The sequence below is a fragment of the Anas acuta genome, chromosome 9 (genome assembly GCF_963932015.1).
Source record: "Anas acuta chromosome 9, bAnaAcu1.1, whole genome shotgun sequence".
Taxonomy (NCBI): domain Eukaryota; kingdom Metazoa; phylum Chordata; class Aves; order Anseriformes; family Anatidae; genus Anas; species Anas acuta.
Genome location: NC_088987.1, coordinates 11,018,992 through 11,040,749, shown reverse-complemented (window position 1 = coordinate 11,040,749; position 21,758 = coordinate 11,018,992). Strand labels below are relative to the sequence as shown.

The 21,758-nt window shown below is 44.2% G+C and overlaps 1 long non-coding RNA gene across 5 annotated transcripts in view; it reads right to left on the bottom strand.

Moving 5' to 3' along the window:
• The window catches only part of LOC137861080 (uncharacterized), a 116,641-nt gene that overhangs the window by 76,385 nt on the left and 18,498 nt on the right, over nt 1-21,758 (bottom strand). For all 5 annotated transcript variants that reach the window (XR_011099361.1, XR_011099362.1, XR_011099364.1 and 2 more), the window contains exons 4-5: nt 19,473-19,557; nt 8,755-8,856 (exon numbers count right to left, since the gene is read on the bottom strand). This is a non-coding gene — a long non-coding RNA (uncharacterized lncRNA). The remainder of the gene's footprint in view (nt 1-8,754; nt 8,857-19,472; nt 19,558-21,758) is intronic.

The window sequence follows — 21,758 nt, the reverse complement described above, 5'->3', positions numbered from 1 at the left end:
CAAAAGTATGGTTTATTTTGCTTTCTTTTTTAAAACCAGATTTACAATCTGTTTGTTGAAGACAGTATCAGAGTGGAAGACGTAGACTTGCCTGCTCTACAGGTTACTATGGAGACATCCTTCCTTTCATTATTCTGTAAACAGACCATATTACACAGAAGTGAGAAGTTCTTATTTTTGGCCATTCAGAAATTGCCCATGGTCAGAGTGTTTCACATGCTATGAACGAACAAACATCTGTGGTGAATCGGTTTGTTTCATCCCAGTTTTGGCTAAGGGGAACTCTGCTGACCAGGAGATGAAGTTCAAAGATACACGCCATCTTTTGAAGTCCCATCAGAGAACTGATGGCTTCCCTTGCTGCTAAGTACCCCAAAACTTAGATATCAGTCCCCAGAATAACACAGGAAAATCCCATCAAGCATGATGAATCACACACTCTTCTCCTCAAGCACAATTCTAAGGAATTATTGTAAATTACTTTGGACTGTGTCAGAGTACGAGAACTAATGATGCCAAACATTTGCTATCAATAGCAATGTCTGCTGATTCCCAACAGCATTTAGGCCACAGCTACAAGATCATTTTTTTAGATAACTACAACCAACTGACAGTCCTCTTCTGTAATCAATACCAAAGCAATGCCATGACCTATGATCTTTGCATCTCTGAAAATATGCCTTCAACTTTCCCAGCTGAAGTTTTTTTTTTTTTTTTTAATTTCACCAGAACTCTTTAAATGCCCAAGGTGTAGCACCTGTTAATTTAATCTTGGACTTTCATACTGCTGTCCTCCATATCAACTCCTAAATTGATCGCTATAGTTTGCAGAAACTATGAGAATTCTCATCTATTTCTATCATTTATGCAACGTTTTTCTTCCTAGATATCAGAACTAGAAATAGGACAGTCAAAGCTGCAGGGATAGGTTAGGATACAAACTGAATGAGAAAGAGATAGCAAAAGTTCAGCAAGACTTAAGTAGAACAGCTAATGTACTATGAAGGTGGCTCTCACAGAAAGCTTCAGCTAGGTCAACCAAGATCCAAGTCCCAAGCCATGTACCCAGCACCCCTCTTTGACAGTCTCCTTTTGGAGAGATGGCCACAAACAGGGCTGCCAATTAAGCAGGAGTCACTCCTGTCAAAGGCACCCAAAGCCCAAGCATTTTTGGTCATGAGAAGTGCTAAAACCATCAAGCTGATCACCCATGACAGGACATAGGAGGTCTGCATCTACCTCCTCCCTGCATACCATACCTCTGCAAACCAGAGCTCTCACTTTTCAAGGCAGGGACAGCATTTAGGGCAGGGATTTAAGTCATCTGAAACAAACTCTGCCAAACTGAATCCACAAGCATTTGGGGGCTGAGAGCTGTAGGTATTTCCCCAGCACACAGTCCTATTAGTGCCAACAAAACCTTGTGGAGAGCCTCACAGGACTTGCCTGTCCTTGTCACAGGAGCAGAGTGGAGTCCAGCACAGACAGCTAAAGGTCTCTGACGATGGGGCCTGGGGATATAGGTTAAAAACAAAGAAAACGCCTCTTCAGAAAATAATCCTTCCTTCTTCCCTCTCAAGATGCAGAGAGTTTCTGCTCAGTTATTTACTTTGCAAAACCACAGTTATTCTGAGGATTTTTTTTCTTACATGGAAATGTGGACGATTACCAAAAAAACAAATAATTGGGATGGAGACCAGTTGGATATCACTGAGGCAACTAAACGAGTATGCCTTGTGGAGGAGGAGAAGAGAGTTACACAGTTAGGAACTGTCTGTTGTCACATTTAGGATAAACATGACAAGCAAGAGCTGCTTGTCCTCCTGCTACCGAAGACAAACTAACCACTCACAGTCAGGAAAAAAATTGACATCCAGGTTTTTTCAGGGAAAAAAGGGTTTAAGAATATGACTCAGGAAGTTATTTGGATATAACTATTTTCCTACCCACATTCATGTAAACAAGTAAACACACATGCTTTTTTTCTATTTTATTTTATTTTTTTAATTCCATCATATTTTTCAGGATTTAAACCTGTGCTAAATAGTTTCTTGAGCTGCATTTTTATCTTCTTGGATTATATTTGGATTAGTCACCTCCTGGGGGAAATGAGATGTGTCTTGGTATGCTCTGTTCTCACAGTGGAGATTACCCGTATTTTCACCAGCCACAGTAAGCAAACACTGCATACAGTAGCCTAGAGATCAAAAAGGAGACCCCCTTAAATTAAGAATGTGAGGATTGACCTAAGTAAAGGAAACAGAGGAAGGTGAGGTTGGGATGAACACACCTATTTTCTTTCTTCATGTAAAGCACAGACAGTTTTGTCCACGTGAGCACACATGAAATATTCTGGCCATCTGGAATCAAAGAAGAACCAAAGACTCCCTCATCTGCTGGCTGGTCCAGGTCTTTGTCCTGTCTACAACCACTCCCTGAGAACAAACCCCAACAGCTTGTTTCCATCTTTCTCACAAGTTTGCCTACAGTAGTCCCCTGCTCAGAGTGCCATGGTATTATAGGTCAGGACTCTAAAATATTCCCCAAATGGTTTTGCAGGTATGAAAACTAATGACAGAGCCAGAGCCCAAGGTTGGTAATATACAGTCTCCTAAGTCTTAGCTCTGCCAAGAAGAACAGAAGAGTGTAATAAAGAAGGAAGCAGCTATATTCAACAGGCACATTATTCTCACTTAAAGATAATATTGCCAGGAAGCACTTTGGGATGCTACAGTCACTCGTAGCTTCAACCCTACAGGATTGAATCTTCCTGGATGGAGAAAGAGCCTTTGATCTGCTGCCACCTTTCCCTCCTACATCTCAGGACTCCAGGTTACAGTCCCAAATTACTGACATTACTATATTTCCAGCACTTCCCAACAGCCAGACACAGGCCTCGGTTGAAATAACTTCCACTCATAAGAAATTGTCAGAGAAGCCTCTAAGAAAAAGCAGGTGTTAAGATCAAATGCACTCAATCACTTTTACTTCTGACCTTAGCCCAGGAGCTTAGCTCTAGGATTCTTCATGCATCAAAGGCACAGGGCGCCAAGCACAAATCGGTGGTTTTGCAAGTAAAAAAAATAACATGAGTGTGCACAAGAACAGATGCTTGTGGTCCTCGGGGTGAGACTGACCAAAGAGAGCTAAGAAAAAGCCAGAACTGCAAGCTCATGACTCAGATGCCCATGCCCCTGCTGGCCCATGATGATAGATTTCTTGCCTCAAATCCAATTCACTTCAGATACAGATTGCATCTTTTTCACTAAGGCCAAAGCCCTGAGAGCCTCAGGGAAGAAGAGCTGAGGACATCCATCAGAGCTGACAGTGAGAAAACACTGTGAATTATTCATAACTCTCAAATAGCAAAATTAAAATTAAACTACCTTACAAGACAACGGGAGATATGCTAACACTGAAGAAATTCCAGGGCTGCTTTTATGTGCTGTGCAGCGAGCTACAGCTGGAAAGAAATACTTAATGGATAAAAGCCTTGTCTGTTTGTTTTCTCTGTGGATGGATGCATTTCTTGTTTTGCCTACATTTATACCCAATCTTTACATAACTGTTGGCTTCATACCCGAGGCTATCCTCCTGAATCAAAATCTCTCCCATATTGGTAACAGAAAGATAGACTGCTTCTGGCTTTTTAACTTGTTAATTATGAACTTGCTCGTCTGATTCTCTTTGTCCCCTTCTCCCTGTGCAATACCTGCCTTGGGAAGTACATGGCTTTTGCATCAGCGTTCAAGTCAGTTTTCTGTACTCGCTCAGCTTGCTGTCAGGGCTAGTTTTCAAGGTACGGTCTCCTTTGATAGCTCCCGACAAGCTCTGCTAGAAGACAGCCAGTTCCTGAAATGTATTTCACTCACTTGTTTTTTAGGGTTCTCCACTCTGCAAGGATTGACAGTGTGGTAAAGAGAGGCACTCCAGACTGGATTTAATGCTACCATATGCTAGACAGAATGAGAATCCATACTGCAGGAGAGCAGCCGGTACATTTCCACGTTAACAGAAGCCTGATTGCAAATTACATTTAGTCTCAACAGCTCAGTTCAGTGCACACAGATGCCATGGGGGACTGTAAAGTTAGCAAGATGTGGGGGAGTATGGCTGGATTTTTGAAAAAGCCTTGGCTGATAGGATGCCACAGACATTTGGAGCTGATGCCATGGAAGAAAGTTGCTGCTGCATTTGTTCTGCCAGAAATAAATAATAAGAGTAATGTCATGAGCTGTTAGTCAAATTACAAATTCTTGCTAGGCTGGTGATTGTCTGATGATACAAACGGCAGTATCGGCACTGTCAAATGCTGCTCTTATAACTTGACAGCCAGCACGTAAATAGAGTCGAAGCAGCAGCATTTACTCTTTCAAAATAGGTCAGTACGAAATGAGATGGATTTTCAGTCAGTGTGCCGTGTCTCCCCGGGCTGGCTGCAAAGTGCACCTTTTAGCTCTTGCAACAGACTTCACGCAACCAGAGGTACAACAAGACTAAATGACTTGGGCAGGTTTTGCTCTCGGCTCATGGATCTGCTCAGTGCCAGTGAGAGCTCTCCTCTGCTTACTTGGGCATGAACAACCAAATGACTTGGAGGCCTCTGCCCAGAGCCTACGACACAAAAATACTCATGTTCATCTTACCAGGCCTTTGGAGGAGCAGGCTGAACAAACAGGGTGGCCAAGGACTTTTTACTGGCCTAAGCTCCTGGGGTAGAGGTGCAGGACAAGGTGTAGATGCCTGGCAATGTATCGGTCTGTGGTTCAGAGGCTTTCACTCCCCAGAGCTACCAGGTTAGCACCAATGCACAGGCAACTGCAGCACTTTACAATATGAAATGAAACCACAGGTGCAGAAATACCATGTAAAGACAGCCCTTGTGCTGCAGGATAAACGCTCTGCTCCATATGAATAAGGCAAGATCTCTTCATCCCTCCTCTGTCCCGCTCACAGAAGACATCACACAGCTCAGCTGCTCTGATCAGTGATGGTAAATGAAGCAAACAGTCTCTCAAGGCCTCTTTTCTAGCATGACATCTCTATGAGGAATTCCAACATTCCTGAAGAATAAGGAAAAGCTTTCCCCACCCCCACTATACAGCCAGCCTGCAAAATTCACTGTTACCGAAGGTCACTAAGTCAAATGCTGCAGCTGGGTCATTTTATAGCCATTAATAATCATTGCAGCTTGGAGAATAAAGATAAAAGTGATCTAAATCCTGCTCTCCAGGACATGAGCCAATCTTCACCAGGGTCACAAAGGAATTGCTCCCACACATACATCACATAAGGGATTGCACTGCCTGCCAGGTGCATAGCGAGGTTTCCTTTTTCCCCCTCTTCCCCATCATGTGTTACCAGAGACAGCAGACAGGAGCATGCTCCATACCGCACGTTCACGTTTTCACAGATGAGTGACCACCAGCCAGAGCATCCAGGGCTCCAGGTTGCTCAGACATAAAGGCATTCACATAATTTCCTAAAAGCCCGTATCAGCGAGGTGGAAATAGCTCCCATGTGCAGCGAACTGCCTCATGCAGTTCCAGGAATAAAGCACTATGGCTCAGCAGTCCCCTGGGACGCTGGCTTTACATTTCTGGGCAACAACTTCACTGCTAGGCAAAAGGCATTTTTCAGACTCTCCCTCTAAGCACATTCCCAGGAATCAAGCCTCCAAATGAAGACAGAGAGACAGCAGAGCTAGTTTCCCAGGAGGTCTCTCAGTCAAGTCATACTCACACTGCCGGGGCAAATAACGCTCAAATGAAAAACGGGTTTACAGAGGAGCTGGGGATTTCACACAGTAAGAAGGGGAGAAGCACTCTCCAACTCTGCCCACACCAGGGGCAGGAGGGGCACTGAAGATGTGCTGGCTGACTGCTCTGTGTCTAGGGAGCTAGGGTATTTTTAAGGGGAACAAGGATGGTTTGCACGGGGCTACTAATCATCAAGCTTCCCCATAAAGGCCTCTTTTCCCACAAACCATTTAAAATACATTAGCCACTTGTTTAGGGATGATCAAGAGACAAGGACAAAGCTCCCAAGCAAGACCTCAATGCCACAGTGCACAAGCAGCAAAAGACATTCTACAGAGCACAAACATCTCCTGCAACACCCAGACATTGTCTTGGGAAGTCCCAGAACAAAACACAGCAATGGGAATCGTGGGAAGAGGAAGGCCAAGTCCCCAGGTTTGCAGCCCATTCAGTATAAACCTTTACATAGGAAGAAAACCCACTTGAGAAGGGAGCTGCTGAGTTGGCTGCTGGTAGAGCCAAGGAGCTGGTAGCACCTTGGGTGTCTTACAGCTGAGTAAATCTGTTTGAACCTGCACAGTAGGCACCTGTGAACGTGGCACCCAGTTCCCATTTGGAGCTGAACGTTCCCACTGACACTGTTCTGTGCTCCCAGGCACCCATGCTTCATCCCATGAAGGAAAAATCCTTCACAGCTTTAATTTTCCACCTTGTGTTATATAAATTGGGAGGGATTGGGGTTTCTTTCCACTGCTCGGACGTCTTTACAGGCCAGTTGAATCCTTTTAAACATGGACAGTTGCCTTGTGTTCTTGCAGCACCCTTTTTGCGTGCTGAGCAAGCCAAGAGCTAGAATGATGCCAATACTGAGTGCAATACTGAGTTCAGTGGTCAGCTCTCATCAGCTCTTTCTGTCACACCACAAAGCTCAGACATAATCGCAGCTTTCAGAACTCCAACAAGACACCCAGAAACATCACCCTGTGGAAAACCAACATTTTCAAGAGCAAGCCCCTGTCCTGAATTCCAGAAGCATGAGGGGAAGGAAAGTGGCTTCCTGAAGCTCTTAGAAGAATTCTTGCTCCAAGCAAAGTTGTGAAGCTGTAATGAACTATCTCAGAGATGGTGCAAGATGGACTTTTTTTTTTCTTCAAGACTACAAGCAGAGGAAACCAGAGATCTACTAGTGCAGCCTGCAGCATGGAGGCCTCCTTCAGTCTATGTCCTATCAGTGAATTAAGAACCTAAGAAGTTTAATTTAAGCCTCCGACACGGAAGTTCTCTTCATGATGGGATCCATGGTAATTTCCTGCACTGAGCCATTCTTCCTCTTCCTTAACCCATTTCTTTAAAAGTTGTGCCAAACAAGGGAGACGTGCCATAAACCCTGGAGGCTTACCTGTTCATGATGATACCAGCAGCAAAATTCCTACTTCTTTCTTTCTGAACAGGAGCCTACAGAAGGGCTCTCCCTAGGCTTAGGGAAGATGTGTCTTACCATCATGTAAGGAACCGTTGTTTCTGTTGTTGTTGTCGTTTGCTTTTGTAACATGTACTAGAAAAATGGGAACCGTGTAGCCTATATTCAGTTTTTCCAAACAAAATGTTAAGATATGGGTTTTCCACGCTTTGGAACAAGGCTCTGAAATTTAAATCTAGTTGGGAGTATCTGCCAGGCCCTAGCCACGTCCATCTGACTGGCACATCTCAACCCTAGATCCAGAGCTTGGCCCCACCATAACCTCCCTTCAGCTGGCAGAAACCACACCAAAGGCTGACCTGCTCAGCCTCATCCCTATTCCCATCTCAGTGAGGGAAGTCTCAGGAGAATTTGTTGGCAGGCTCCACTGAACATGCTGAAACGTATTTTTTTTCCCCTTCCTTTTGATATGCAGGGGGAAAGAGGGAGAGAAGATTTATACTTCAGCAACACACAGCTTTCCATACATATGCTGTACAAGGCACCACCACCCTAACACCATGGGCACCCTATGAACTCCTCTCTCCTCTGAAATCCAAGATCCTGCTCTAAAATACAGAGTTTAAAGAGAACAATTAAGCTTATTTGTGCTATTAGCAAACAATTTCCAGTCTTGTTCTCCAAAACCGCTGAATCACTTTAAATGAACTTTCCAAAACAAAAAGAAAAAAAAAATAAAATCAAAACCAAAATTGAAGAGAATGGGATTTTGCACAGTAGGCATCAGCTGAAGCAGTCAACTGCAACCTATAAGCCCCTGAACACACAGGCTTCTGACAGGAAGGCATTAGCTTTGTCAGCGTTCCTAACAGCTCTACCTGTAGTGCATACATGTATGCTGGAAATACTGGCAGCACTGGCTACCGAATGGTCTGCACAGCTCAGGAGAATTCACGTACTTCTGCTGCATAAAGGACAAATCCCAGGCCCAGCAGCTTTCAACAACTGTCTTGGCTGCAGGTGCAACGTTCGACTCAGTTGAGAGCAGCTTTGCTTCTGCCCTGAACAAAGTATTGCAGCTTGCCCACAGGACCACCATCACCACATTTCACACCACACAGAGAGAAGTTACCCCAAAGGTTACAAGTGTGACAGATCTGGATGCTAGGCAAACTTCCTTGTAAGATGTTTTCAGGAAGAAAAAAAAAGCGCTGTGGCTGCTGCAACTCTAGAAGTCAGTTCACCACAACCCCGGTAGTGACCCAGCAGCAGCCATCAAGCATCTAAGCTAGTTTCAAGCATTTACTTTACCTCTTCATCTAGTCTTTAAAACTTTTTAATTTCTCAGAAATGAAAACTTTCCTCTGAGTTGTACTCAAGTTCCAACAAAAAAAAAAACAAAACCACTCAATACTGCCTACTAAATACCTACTGGCTGTCTGCTTTGAGCTCTTGCTGTCTATTACCTACAGAGACCATCTGTATCCCCTTTTGCCTCCTTTCCTCCACACCCAAACATACTGGTGGGTCACGGTTGCAACAACCAGAGCACAAAAGATGAATGACAAGTTGTACCTGGTTAGGTGGCAGAGATCTTTTCCACGCCTTCAGGGTGATATTCCTGCCGTGTTTCCACAGGACAGCCCCTTGACTTCCCTTCTGAGACCTCCTTCAATACTGAGGATGGCAGAGAGAGGGAAAAAAATAAACAAAAGCCCCACCAAGCAGAAGTTATTTCATATTGTCTTAATTTATGCACTGAACAGCTCAGTCCGTGAGAGGTTTGGGTCCTGTCTACAGCACTAATAAAGTCACTCACTACTAAACCTCCACACCAGTGAGTTTTGTGACTTGAGAATTTGCTTTTAGCTTGTTGCTGGCTGAGCAGGTTGCCGTATACCACTCCATCTTTCTAGGGGCGCAGAAACCATTTTCCCACAGAAAATAGACAATTCTCGTTGCTCTCAGGGGTTGTCAGGAATAAGCTCTCTCTTCTTGCTTCTCTGATGCCTAATAACAAGCTAGCAAATGTTTCAGTCTTTTCCCCACTTTGGAAATACTCATGCAGCATTTCTTTTGTCTCTGGCAACCCCTCCCTTGAAACCTTGAAGGAACATAATACCTCAGTTGAAGATACAAGAATTGTGCAATATGGGACTGGGAACGTGCTCTATCCTTCCTTCCATTTATATCATCTACACATCATCTCTACAAGCACGTGCTTCTAAAGGTGCAAGCCCTCTGATCGTTCTCCATCTCCAATGCACCCCATACATCTCTATGAAAGTCACATCACCCTAATAAAAAACATCTCTGATATGGACTACGCTTATCTGGGGATAGAACAGGACATTCCTCCTGAGACAGTCTCTGGTCACACACCAAGACAATAGCTGTATGCTGTCCTTCACTGACCTACGGGTGCATTGTGAGCTCTGGCCATAAATGCACCTGGCTAGAAATTCAACAGACAACTAAAGGTTAATTTGCACTTGTTTGATTGTCAAGCACCTGAGATATGACGACAACACATTGGCACACTGTAATTGCAACATATTATTAAGTACCTTCAGTCCCCAAGGGCTAAGACACTTTTAAAAAATAATAAAGCTAATGCACATAATAGCCTGTGTCTTGTTATTTAAGAAACCTCTTCCCGGCATCGGACGTCGGCAGTACGTGTAAATGCACTTTCTCCAATAACTACGCACAAGGAGCAGTTTGACGGAGTGCCAAACAGCACAATGACTGTTCTACCTTCGCAATGTACAGCATATGACATGTTCCCTTTAGAACTAATTGCTTTATTTAAAACAAATAAATAAATAACAAAGCCATTTGCTAAATCCTAGCCCGGTTCCTTCTCTTGATGAGCACTTTCAGACTCCACGCTGGACCTTCAGTTTGTTGTTAAAAGACAGGGACAGAAAAGTGTTTTGTTAAGCCATTTTAATTTTCTCATTTAATGGAACAGTTCAGAAGGGTATTTTTCATTTTATTATTTGAACATCTGCATTATACATTCTGTTGAGCCTTCCCTTATGTGACTCAAGGCTGACAAGTTCAGGCTGTCAAACACAACCCTTTGCATCAAATAAATTACCCTACACCAAGATCCTGTTATAACTATTGACACAGACCAAGCCACACATCTGAAAGTCAGAAAATTCTTAATTTTATTATTACTCTTATTGTGCATTCTCACATACGTAACATGAAAGCACTTTCAGAACCATTCACAGAATTCATTCTTAGTGTCAGACTGCTTCTCACCTCTCCATGTTCAAAAAAAAAAATAAAAATCAGGAATTCCTTTTCTTACTCGTTGAAGAGAGGAACAGCTGTAATGACTTCACAGACAAATCAATGCCATTTCCAACAGAATTATTTCATTTTTCTCCCTACTTCGAAAAAATTAGAACAATTTCACAATAAGCCCTAGGGAATGAGCTCATGAAAATGCACAGAGCAGACAGCACGAGGAAAAGTCTTTGGTTATATATTTCAGGAGGCAGCAAATAGGCCTCTCTGATGCTCTGTGAGCTGTGAGAGTAATTATGTATGCATTTGCTGTATCCCATAATCATCACTATCACGGAGATGACATTTCATAGCAGAATTGGGAATCTGCCTTTCCCAAAATTATTTTTTGTTTGGAAGGAGAAATTATTCTAAATAATGTCTGGGGGAAGATAGATATAGGAGAGCATAGATTTGAGAGTCGGACACTCTAGAGCCATAATCCTATCACCAGCTTTCTAAATGATAGAATAGAATTATTTAACTCCACATTTGCAAAATGGTAACACATCTGTCTATTGCAGAGGCCTAGGCTACTGATAATTTCCATGAGATATTATGAACTGGTGCATAAATGTGAACTAGTCAGATCATGTCTTCATGAAGGAAGTCTTAGAGGCTTTGTAAAACCTTGGCCAGATGGGAAGGCTAGGGGACTCTCTCCATTATCCTGATGAAAGTGCTCCAGGACCCAGGTCACTGCCTGGCCATAGAACAATGTACACAAAAGACGAAGAGCAACTGAATAGTTGAGTGCACCTCTGCTTCCCTCAGACAACCCCAAGTCATCTCTTGTTTGAGTGATAAAGAAAAGGACAAGGGGAAGGTGGAGCAGCTTGAGGCAGTGTGGATTCAGGGAACATCCCCTGCTAAGGACTGAGGTTAGCACTCTCAAAGAAGAGTTATCAAGACCCAAACCACAGGAAGGACTTGGCCGGGTGGCTCTGGCTGGACACACTGCTGGATCCCCACTAACACAGAATAGAGGCCCCAGGTGTGACAGCATCAGCCAGGCCCACATACCGTTGTCCATGACTCTTCTCCAGTATCCTGGCCTGTCTTCCAAAGAAAACCAGTTTGTCTTACTAGTTCTGCATTAGGCCACATTAATTGATCACGGAGCCAACATCTTATACATTCATCCCAGCATTTTTCTTGCTAGAAAGTGTATAACTGGACACGTATCTTCCTTTTGATAAACTAGGCTGCCATGCAGTAAGCCATGGCTCCTTCTGATCATAAGGTCACGGGGGAATTATTTTCCTTCCTCCAGTGGCCCTGAAATACAGCTTGTGTATATTATTTATATGTATTGCTCAAGCTCCAGAAATCCTTGTAAAAAATCTAGTTTTCATTTTCACTGGTGTGGCAAGACAATGGGGCCTAATTATGAGAGGTGTTAGCACACTTTAAATAAACCTGGGTGTAAATGAAATCCTTGCCTGTAGGAGAACTGCATGATATTAGGCATCACTCATTAACAGTTGCACTGGGTAAACATCACAGCACTCCTTTGCATGATATTCCAGTAGGATTTTGGCTTTGTAATCCCACACCATCTTTCCACATGCAAGAGGTTCATACAGGTGCAGTGGGCTGGTATGAGTCAGCTCGGATCAAACTGGGCTTGATCGAGTGCAATTCTGGTTTGAAAAGAGCTAATTAGAAGTATGTAATGCCTAAATTCCAATATTGGGAACGCTTATCTGCAAAAACAGTCTTAATACACTGAAGGCTCAATCACTAAATTACCCATGAGCTTGCCTAACACACAGATCAGCAATCTTTGCTTCTCTTCTACCTAAATATGTAACAACTACGTGCAAATGCAAAGCATATTCTCCAGGTGTCCTGTACAGTACATGCTGTGCAGAATACTGCTACCAAACTTCAAGCCAGGACAAATTGCTGGCTGGACAATAAAGCAACACTTACCCAATGACATGATGTCACTTATGCATATGGGGGAGGAGGAGAAAAATCTTTATTTGTTCTGGCCATAGATGAGGGCACAGCTTGAAATTGATTGATTGTGGGTGCCTTCAGAGTAACAGCCTGATCCAGTTCCAGCAAAATCCGATGGCAAAGTTCTGGTGCAAGATTACACTGAGTATGACAGCCTTCCTTCCTGAAGGCTCTGGCTCACACTTCATTGTACAGAAGCAATCAGACCCTCTGACACCTTGCTCTGGGAAGTTCTGATTAGGTATTTGGACCTGGGCTCTGTAAGAGGTAGAGGGATGATAGGCTGATGTTTAAAAGGTTTTATTTGTTATACAAATATTCACAGTAGAGAACCAAATAAGGTAACCTTGTATGAAGAGCATTCTGTCAGGATCTCAGTCCACAGATCTTTCTTTCTACCTGTATCACCCCCACTATCACAGTATCATAGCATTTTACAACTTAATTTTCTAACTACTCCACAAGGCAGGAAAACGTTTGCTGTCACCTTTCAACAGATGCAGTTCTGCAGAATTAGCCTAATAGTCCTATCAGCAGTATTCTGCAGAGTAACCCTTTTATCTCACACATCCAGTCTACATTTGATCTAACAGTTTTTCCCTAATGTTCACTTTCCCTCCCACTGATGCCTTACATTCAACTTAGAAAGCAAGGATTAGCCAACCTGTTCCACTCCCATTTATGATTATGTTAACGCCATGGCTCTAGAGCACCTTTTGCTATGGTCAAAACCACTGCAACACAGTTCTGTTTAAATCCAAAATAATACGCTGACGTAGAAATTAAGCCATTGTTCTTCTCACACTAATAAAATGAAGTACTGAAAATTGAAGTGGTCAACCTAGCAAAACGGTCAGGAGTAGCTATGTTTGTCATCTCTTGACAGCTCCAGATGAAGAGTGCTTAATTCATAAAAAGCCAAAATATGAGTTCTCTAAGTACCAATGTCACAAAATTGGAATCTCAGTGTGTTTTCTTAGAGCTGCTTAATAGAGAGAAGTGCCTTTATTTAGCACCTGTCATCTCAAGCTCCCAAAATGCTCTCTCAAAAATTAAGTTTCCAATAAGCTTCCTAGCCAGACATCAGGCTCCAATTTGCAAGGGGTAAACTTGCTTAAGGTCACCCAGCATGGGAAAGAAGAGCTGGGAAGCAGCTCCAGGAATCCAAAGGACCACACCCTTCACTAGCCACTAGACCACACAACTGTCCCCATTTCACTCGAGCCATTATTAAGCAGGATAGAAGAACACTGTGGTTTTATTTTGTTAGCTGAACTCTTGCATTAATGTTTTACTGTCCCACTGATGTTTTGCCTAGAACATTCTGTAATCCACAAATTAATATGTGAAGAACATCCAGTACAGTTTGGAGCAAAAATTTCAAACAGCAATAGAGTTTTGATTTCCAGCAGTTTCATAAATCAGAAGAGCTGGAGAAAGAAGGTTCCTTATTTTATCACACATTGCCTTGTGTAATGCCAGCAAAACCACTGCCCTTCCCAAAACCAAGCAGAAACCCTATTGTTGCGGCAAACTCCATCTGGTCACTTAGAGAATTTAAAGCCTTGCATCATTCAAGCAGTAGTCTGTTTTGCATAGACAGAAAGGGAGTATGGCTCCAGATACATGACAAGGGCCAAAAATAAGCGTGCTCTACCTATGCACAGTATCTAACATTTGCTTCCCTGCCCTTATTCATCATCCCATGCTTGATGATCTTGCCTTTAGCTTCTGGGGTAAAGGGCTTCTCAAGCCTGTAAATCCTTCTCTATTCTCATTTTTGTTGAATCACTTTGTTAAAGGATTATTCCAGGTAGAAGGAAATCCTCCTCTTTTTACAGACATGTCCCCACTTCACTCAACGCAGTGAAGTACAAATCTAAAGACAATCCTGCCCATACTCAAAGTCTTTGAATAGTAAAGTATACTTTGAATAGTCTTTGAAAAGTAGCAGGAAACTTGCTAATGATAGCGTGACTTGGATTGGGCTTAGACCCTGCTAGCTAAGGGTGCAGAAGCAGCTGGGGAGGATGTATCAGACCACAAAGTCATGCCTTGTCAAAAAAACCATCATTGTCAATCAAAATCCAACACCCCAGCCTGACTCTGGAACTCAGCATGGAGCTAGGCAGAGCGTAAACCCTAATCTGAACAAAATTATTTAAAATCTGTCTAAGGCAAACTAATTAGTAAACATCTCCCATCTGCCAGATAGCATCGGATGTTTCGCATCAGCACCGCCTGGAGCTGCGATCCCTGCAGCCCTCGTGCCGAGCGGAGCAGCGCAGAGCCTGATTAATGCCCTGCTGGAGCTCTCCCAGTGCTGAAGGGGCTCCTGCTTGCAGCCAGCCGACGGCGTGCGGAGCTTTAGGCTGAGCACACTCAAACGTGAGGTTCGAGTGAAGCTACAGGGGAAAAATGCAACTATGGGGCTGAGAGGAGAGTGAGTCAGTAAGATCTACTGACAAAGGAAGATGGGGAAATGCCAGCAGGGGACATTGGCATGGCCAGTGTGAACCGAGTGGAGGAGAACAGGAGTGTGCCACGTGTCACAGTTTCCAGTAAGGTGCCCTGTGCCTTCTGTCTAGCCCCTAGCATCCTCTACTCGCTAAGACTGCACTCTCCCTTCGCCTCTCCTTGCAAACTCAAGAACAGCATAAAAAGCACCACGATGACAACAGTTTAGGAGTAACAAAGCTAAGCTCCTCTGGTCACTGAAGGTATCATACCACTTTACCCAAAAGCAGGCCTGTTAACATTAGTGTCCTTGGCCAACTTCCAGCTCAGGTCATCATGGTCAGTGCACCTAAAATCAAATCATTGCAGTAACCAGGGAGGCTGTCCTGCTTTATCCCTCACATGTAAACATTGTTCAGTATCATAATTGCAAACAGAGGTGGACATGTGTGCCTGGGCATCCAGCACTCTGGATGAGCTTCAGGCATATCTACAATGGAATAAGCTAAAATACAGATCAGAAAGCCAGGAAGTAGTTTTAATGCTCCTCAAGTAGGTACGAATACAGCATAGCCTTTATGCCCTTTGCCAGGGAACAGAGGGGCTGAAGGTGTGCGACTCCTCTTTGGTTCACCTAGAATGACAAAACTGAGTCCTGATGTCCAGGTTCCTCTTATATAACAGTCTGAAAAGGAAAAATCTGGAAACAAGTACAAGCACTCTTGGGATCCTAACAGGATAACCACTGGATGATCAATAGTGTAAACTGATATGGGATTGCACCTGTAATCACTCCTTCAAATGGGAAATTGCATAATAGAAGCAATTTTAATAGGTCAAGCACACTGCAGACATCCCCATTGCATCCATCAAAATGTACACCCAGTGGAAGCCAAAATACAACCTGCTCCACCTCTGCTTATTATGAGGTCTCAGAGCACAGGCAGCTACCCAAATGATTATATTACTATTGTGCTTGGAGGCTGCACCTGAGTTCTAGTGGCCTTATAATTAAGCCTACCTAATATAATGAGATCTGTACTGTGAGTGAAAGTTTAGAGGCCATTCCCTACCAAGTGACAAGCTATGACTGAGCATTGCAGGAGTAACAGAGCTAGCCCCTTTCTTCAAGGGCTTTGCCACCTAGATAGACAAGGGAACCGTAAGACAGCCTGGCAGAACAAGCTAGACTGAAGAAACAGTTGTAAAGAAACAGTGTAAATGTGATGGTGATACTGCAAGCTGCTGGATTAAAATAAAACCTTTGGGGTAAGTAATAAAGGCCTGTGAGGCCAGAGGACTTTGCATCAGAGAGAATCAACATCATGGAGAGTATCATGGCTGGGTGCAAACACAAACCATCTAAGTGGCGAAGAGGGTATGGCACTGAGTTAGGGAAGTCTGTGCCAGTGACTTGATGGACAACAACACATTATCCAGATGCACAAGGACTGCTTTGCTTATGACAGTGGCAAAAGGCAGCCAGCCTTGGCCAAGTGCATTGAAAGAAAGCATCCAAATACCAAAAAAAGTAAAGGGGATGCAGTAGGAGTCTGGCAGCTCCTCTGCCAATGGCTAGGCACATTGTCCTTCCAAACACAGCTGATGGCACCAGTGCAAAGGAAGTTTCAGTAAAGGATATGGATTTCCAGACTAATTGCACAGTTGAAACAGGTAAGCATTATTTGCTGTTTTATGAACAGAAATGTCCAAGTGTTTGGTCCAGAAACCACATCCACTGCACTAGACACTCTACAGACATTTAGCAAGGGGTAGGCTGTTCCAAAGAGCTTGAGATTCAAAGACAAGGTCACGGGTGCACTTAATGGCTTGCCTGTGTCAGTCATCCATAGCCTACTCAAAAATCCAGCTGGAATCTCCTATAGTATTTCCTGAGCTGCAGTCTAGCATATTGCCTAAACACCCCACCTTCTCTTTAGCCTTTTCTTGCTTTTTCTTAAGAGCAGACCACAAAGATGACACTTCAAGCTACAGTACAGCCTCCACACTGAAAAGAAAACATTTAAAGGAGGTCAACAATTACGTTTCTCCACCACAGTCAACTGATTCATTTCCTAGATTTTTCCAAATCTCTATTGGCAAGTAAAACCTCCAAAAGTGCTGAAAGTTACAGAGCACCTCCTACTGCACACCAAGATGCTCCTCACCCAAAAGGACAAGATCCATCTCCAACAGTGATGAAAAGCTGCTTCTGTTGAAAAGCTCAAAATTGCTATTCTTGCCACTCGTCAGTGACAATCAGTAAGGTCACTGCAACACGAGCTCCCATTGAATGTCTAAAGCCATTCCATTAATCTTAGTTTGCTGAGAACTCAGAGAATTTAAGTAAGGCCAAAGAGTTAAAAGATCAGGGAACTTTACATTTCCACTGACATGATACTTCCTGAAGAGCTGACACAGACATATAAATTACTCCACTGACAAGAAAATAGGGCTTTCTGCCACCAAAACCCTTGCCATATATACATTTATTTGAGCATGTAACAAAACATCTGGGCAATGCACCTCATCTCTGCTTGCTGCCCCCCATTATTACAGTGGCCAGATGTCTTTCTGCAGGAGAAAGAGTTTTGTTTTACAGATCATTTGTGCTGCAGTCACCACAGGGTTACCCAGCCAAGCTCATCTGCTCCCTCAGGTGAAAACTGGACAGCCACAGATGGACTGCTCCAATCCTGGGGACATCTTCAGCAAAAATGCCATCCCAGAGTCCATTTTATCCACTAGGTCTTGGATAGACTTTTTGAATAGCTTGGAGCTCTTCACACAGAAAAAAGCAATAAATGAAAATAAACAGCAGGAAGGGTACAGATCATAATGACCCAAAAAAAAAAAAAAAAAAGAGGGGAAGCCACATAGAAAGCTCCAAGCCCACTGAAACAGCCAAAGTAGACCCAGACATTCCACAGGTGCTGCACAATCAAACGTTGTTCAGGCACATTAAAGCAGAAGAGACCTGAAAATCTTCCCCTCATCCAGCCCCTGCTCCCCAGGAAATCCACCAGCATAACCCTTATGTCTGTGCAAGGGACAGAGCACACAGCTGAGGAGCTGAGAATTTCAGTACAGAAGCCAGGCAATCAGAGCAGGAGAGAATTCCCCATGGGGAACAGCAACTGGGAAAGAGTATGTGCCAATGAGAAAGAGCTACAGAACTCATGGATCCTGCCCAGAGGGAGGCAGGTAACAGGACATCAAAGTGGCCTCAGATACCCCAAATCCAGGTGCTCCCATAATCACAACTGCCCCCTTGAGATACGCAGTACTCATGCATGACTCAACTACATGCACTTGCTTAAGCACATGCTTGAAGATGCTTGTGCTCAAGCTAGAGTTCACAGCTGGCATCCCAGTACTAGGGAAAACACTGGGGACTAGCACTAAAGATACCACCTTTTATGGCTTGCATTATATCAAAGGCAGCAGCACTGGAGCAGCCCAGCCAAGCACGCCTGCCAACAAGCCCAGCCAGGGGTGCAGGGATCTGCAGTCCCCTCCCAGGTCAAACCTCAGCACGTAAGAGCTGAACAAGACAGCATTCAGCCTGACAAATCATCAAGCTTTAACTAAAAGGATCTCAGCCTTCTATCAGGCTAGCTTTCATTATCACTGCCTGGACCATCTCCATCATCTGCTAATGCAGAACAGATTAGAGGGGCTATCTATATATTATGAGATTCTTCCTGCTGATACGGGAATGCATTTCAGTAGTTATTATAAGTGGCAGCCGCAGAAACCCAGCCTTTCTGATCATCTTACAATTGCATCCTTGTAAACAAGGAGACAGATGTTGCTCTGATCATCAGCAATGGGAAAACAGCTCCTAAATGCCATGTTGAACACAAAGCGGCGCTTGTATCACCCCCGCAGTTGCATACGTAGCAGAGGATTCCTGGCAGCTTCCCTAACAGCGAGGGCAAGCCAGGGCATGGAAGAAAAGTGGCAGGAGTGTGATTTTACCAGCAGCATTTACAACAGAGCAGCCTACAGGCAGCTCTAGGATTAGCTAGGGTGGGGAAGCAAGGGATGTTGATTCATCGCGAATCCTTGCTCCAACTTCTATTTCATCTCTCCTCAGCTGTACCGGGGAGCTGGGTGAAGGAGAAGCCTGTCCTTTTCCTAGGGACAAAGCAGGAGGCTATCTGAGAATGTAGCACCTCTGTCTCCTCCACCAAGTGAGGGGGAGAGCTGTTACTCTTCCAAAATAAGCATACAAGGCACGTAACAGCACTGATTGCTACGAACAGCATCACCCTCCCATCTACCGGGAAAAAGCAACTATGAAGATGGAAAGGATAGAAGGTGCTGGTAGGTGAAATGGTCCTGGGAAAGCAGCCCACTAAAAATATTGACAAGGGAAATCATTAAGCATGCATAACTCTGGACACAGCCAGTGCTCCCAGCAGGCCCACCAGAATGAATCCTTGCATCAAGACGACTGCTAGGGTTTATAAACCTTTTGCCAGGAGATGCTGGTATCCACAACGCCTGGATTCACACAAGCTCCCTCTTGCAAATACAAAACACAATGAACACCATCCCTAATGTACCTGCCTGCTCTTCCAGGACAACTGGATTTCCTTGCTGTCCAGTGTCATTAGTCAGGCGCTGTTCCTTCAATTGCCAACGCAGAGCCTAGCAGAAAACAAGAAGAGCTTTGTTCAGGGAGAAGTTCAAAGATGCAGCATCATTTTGGGAAGACACAGCAATGATTTATCTCCTTCAGTGATAAATACCCGTGTAACCTTGGCAGCCATCTGTCAGCAGCATTCCGGGAATGCTAGTGGTCCCACAAGCAAACATTTCTTTCACTTCACCTCCTTCTCCCATCCACTAAACCCCACTCATGGTTTGGCATCAGTGGGCAGCTGCAACCTCACATAGAGAGGTAACTTGGGGAATGGCTCTGTAGAGTCTTACAAAGTATTTTGTTGTGATAATTCACCACTTAGCCCAGCTACATGCAAAAAACCTTGTGAAGGGAGTTACTGGAACTCACTCTGCTCAGCCCTCTGTAATCTCACCCAGAATTTCTGTTCAGAGAAGTGCCTCTGCTTCAGCTTTTGTTGAAGGCTGCCATCAAATGCAAAGCCTTGAAAGGGAAAGAGTATTACAGGAGAGCAGAGAAGAGACCTTGCTACAGAGGCTCCATATTCTGCTAGAAAGTAAAAGCCACTTCCTCACTTTGTAATTTAGCTTCCTCCATCCAAATGTTTCTGAGTCATACTACAGCGATCCCAAGGCATCACAAGAAAATGCGAGCACCTGATCTGTATTTCCTCCTCTTCCAGGAGTTTGTTTTCATAACATGGTGTTTAAAAAGCTGTTCTGTGAAAATAAGCAATTCTGTGCTCATCCTTCTCATCTTTCAACAATACATGGGTAGAAGGCTTATTGCCTCCTTCTGTATCAGACTGAAGATAGCAGCATGCTATGCAATCTCATGAAGGACAAGGACTTAATGAGAGGCTACCTGTAGACCTTTATGCCATTGTTTTTAGCACCCCATGTTTTCCAAAGCTTTTCCCAAAATTGAACGCTCCCCATTCTCTAGAAAGCCAATATCTTATCTCTATCCTACAGTCACAGGAACAGCTGCATCAGTTAAGTGACCTCCACTCACCCAAAGGACGAACAGGCACTTGAAGGACCCTCCTCTCAAAACCTCTCAAAGACCTAAGTTTGATGCAAGTTCAGCCCTGGTATCTCCGGAGTAAAACCTCCAAGATGAGAGACAACACTGAAAAGATGTGCAACACCAGTATAGAAGACCCTAGTGTCCATGGGTGTTTTCTGTGGTATTTCAAGGAATCACCACCTTGCAAACACAAGCGTGAGATTTATTTCAAGGGTGACCTTTGCACTCATTTAACAAGGCAGGCCCAGCCTGGCAGCTTGGCAAGAGCCAGAGTATGGCAGCTGTTTAAGCAACTTCCCCATTACTGGTTCTGTTCATGGCAGACCAAATCCCTGAAGACAAGAAGTGCTGTCTGTCACCCCACGCACGACCACAGGGCTCACACGTAAGAGACCCTACCCCAGCACAGCCAAGGCGTATGTGCAGGCTCTCAGCAATACCTTGTGAAGCAGAAACAGGTCCAGATCCTCTGTGCCCTCCACACCACCCAGGTTTTACAAAAATCCTCCTCCCCCCATTCACAAGCCTGCTCCACGTGTGTGGTTTTGAGTTTTTTTAAATAGCTCACCTCACTTCACACCTGCCTCTCCAGCCTGAGGGCTGAGACCAAGCTGGCAAAAGCTGGAGGAGCTGAGAAGAGAAAATACCTGACAAACAGGCCTCTCCTTCTCTCACCAAACAAACCAAGCCCAATGCAATTCCCACCTCGCAGGCAACACACCCAAAGAACAACACAAACAGAAACAAGCCTGCAAGCAACAAGAAACATCCAAGGTTGAGGAGCGTGACTTGGCTTTACTGAGTCGTGGAAGTATTAACCTCCTTCAAGGTCAGATCCCACATGAGCTTATTATCAAAGGACTGAAAGAGGCATTGAAGAGGCACCAACACCTGACAAAGAGGTCTCAGCTCAAGCCTCGCTTACCCTTGGCTCTGTGTGGCCACTTGTCCCTAGCTCTCTTCCCAGTCCCAACTTTCTAAGCGTCTACACAAGCTTCTTGCCAAGCAGTGACCCCTTCCATGTCACAGGTGCTCTTTGTTTCAGGAAATAAGCAGTGGGTTATTTACTCTGTCAATTCATTAATTGCTACCTGATCATTTTGGAAATAGCAGCCTTAACTTGGCTCCTAACAAGTCCCACAAGAAGCAAACCACAACACCGAGAAGGATGCCTCTACCCACTACTCCGATTCAGAAC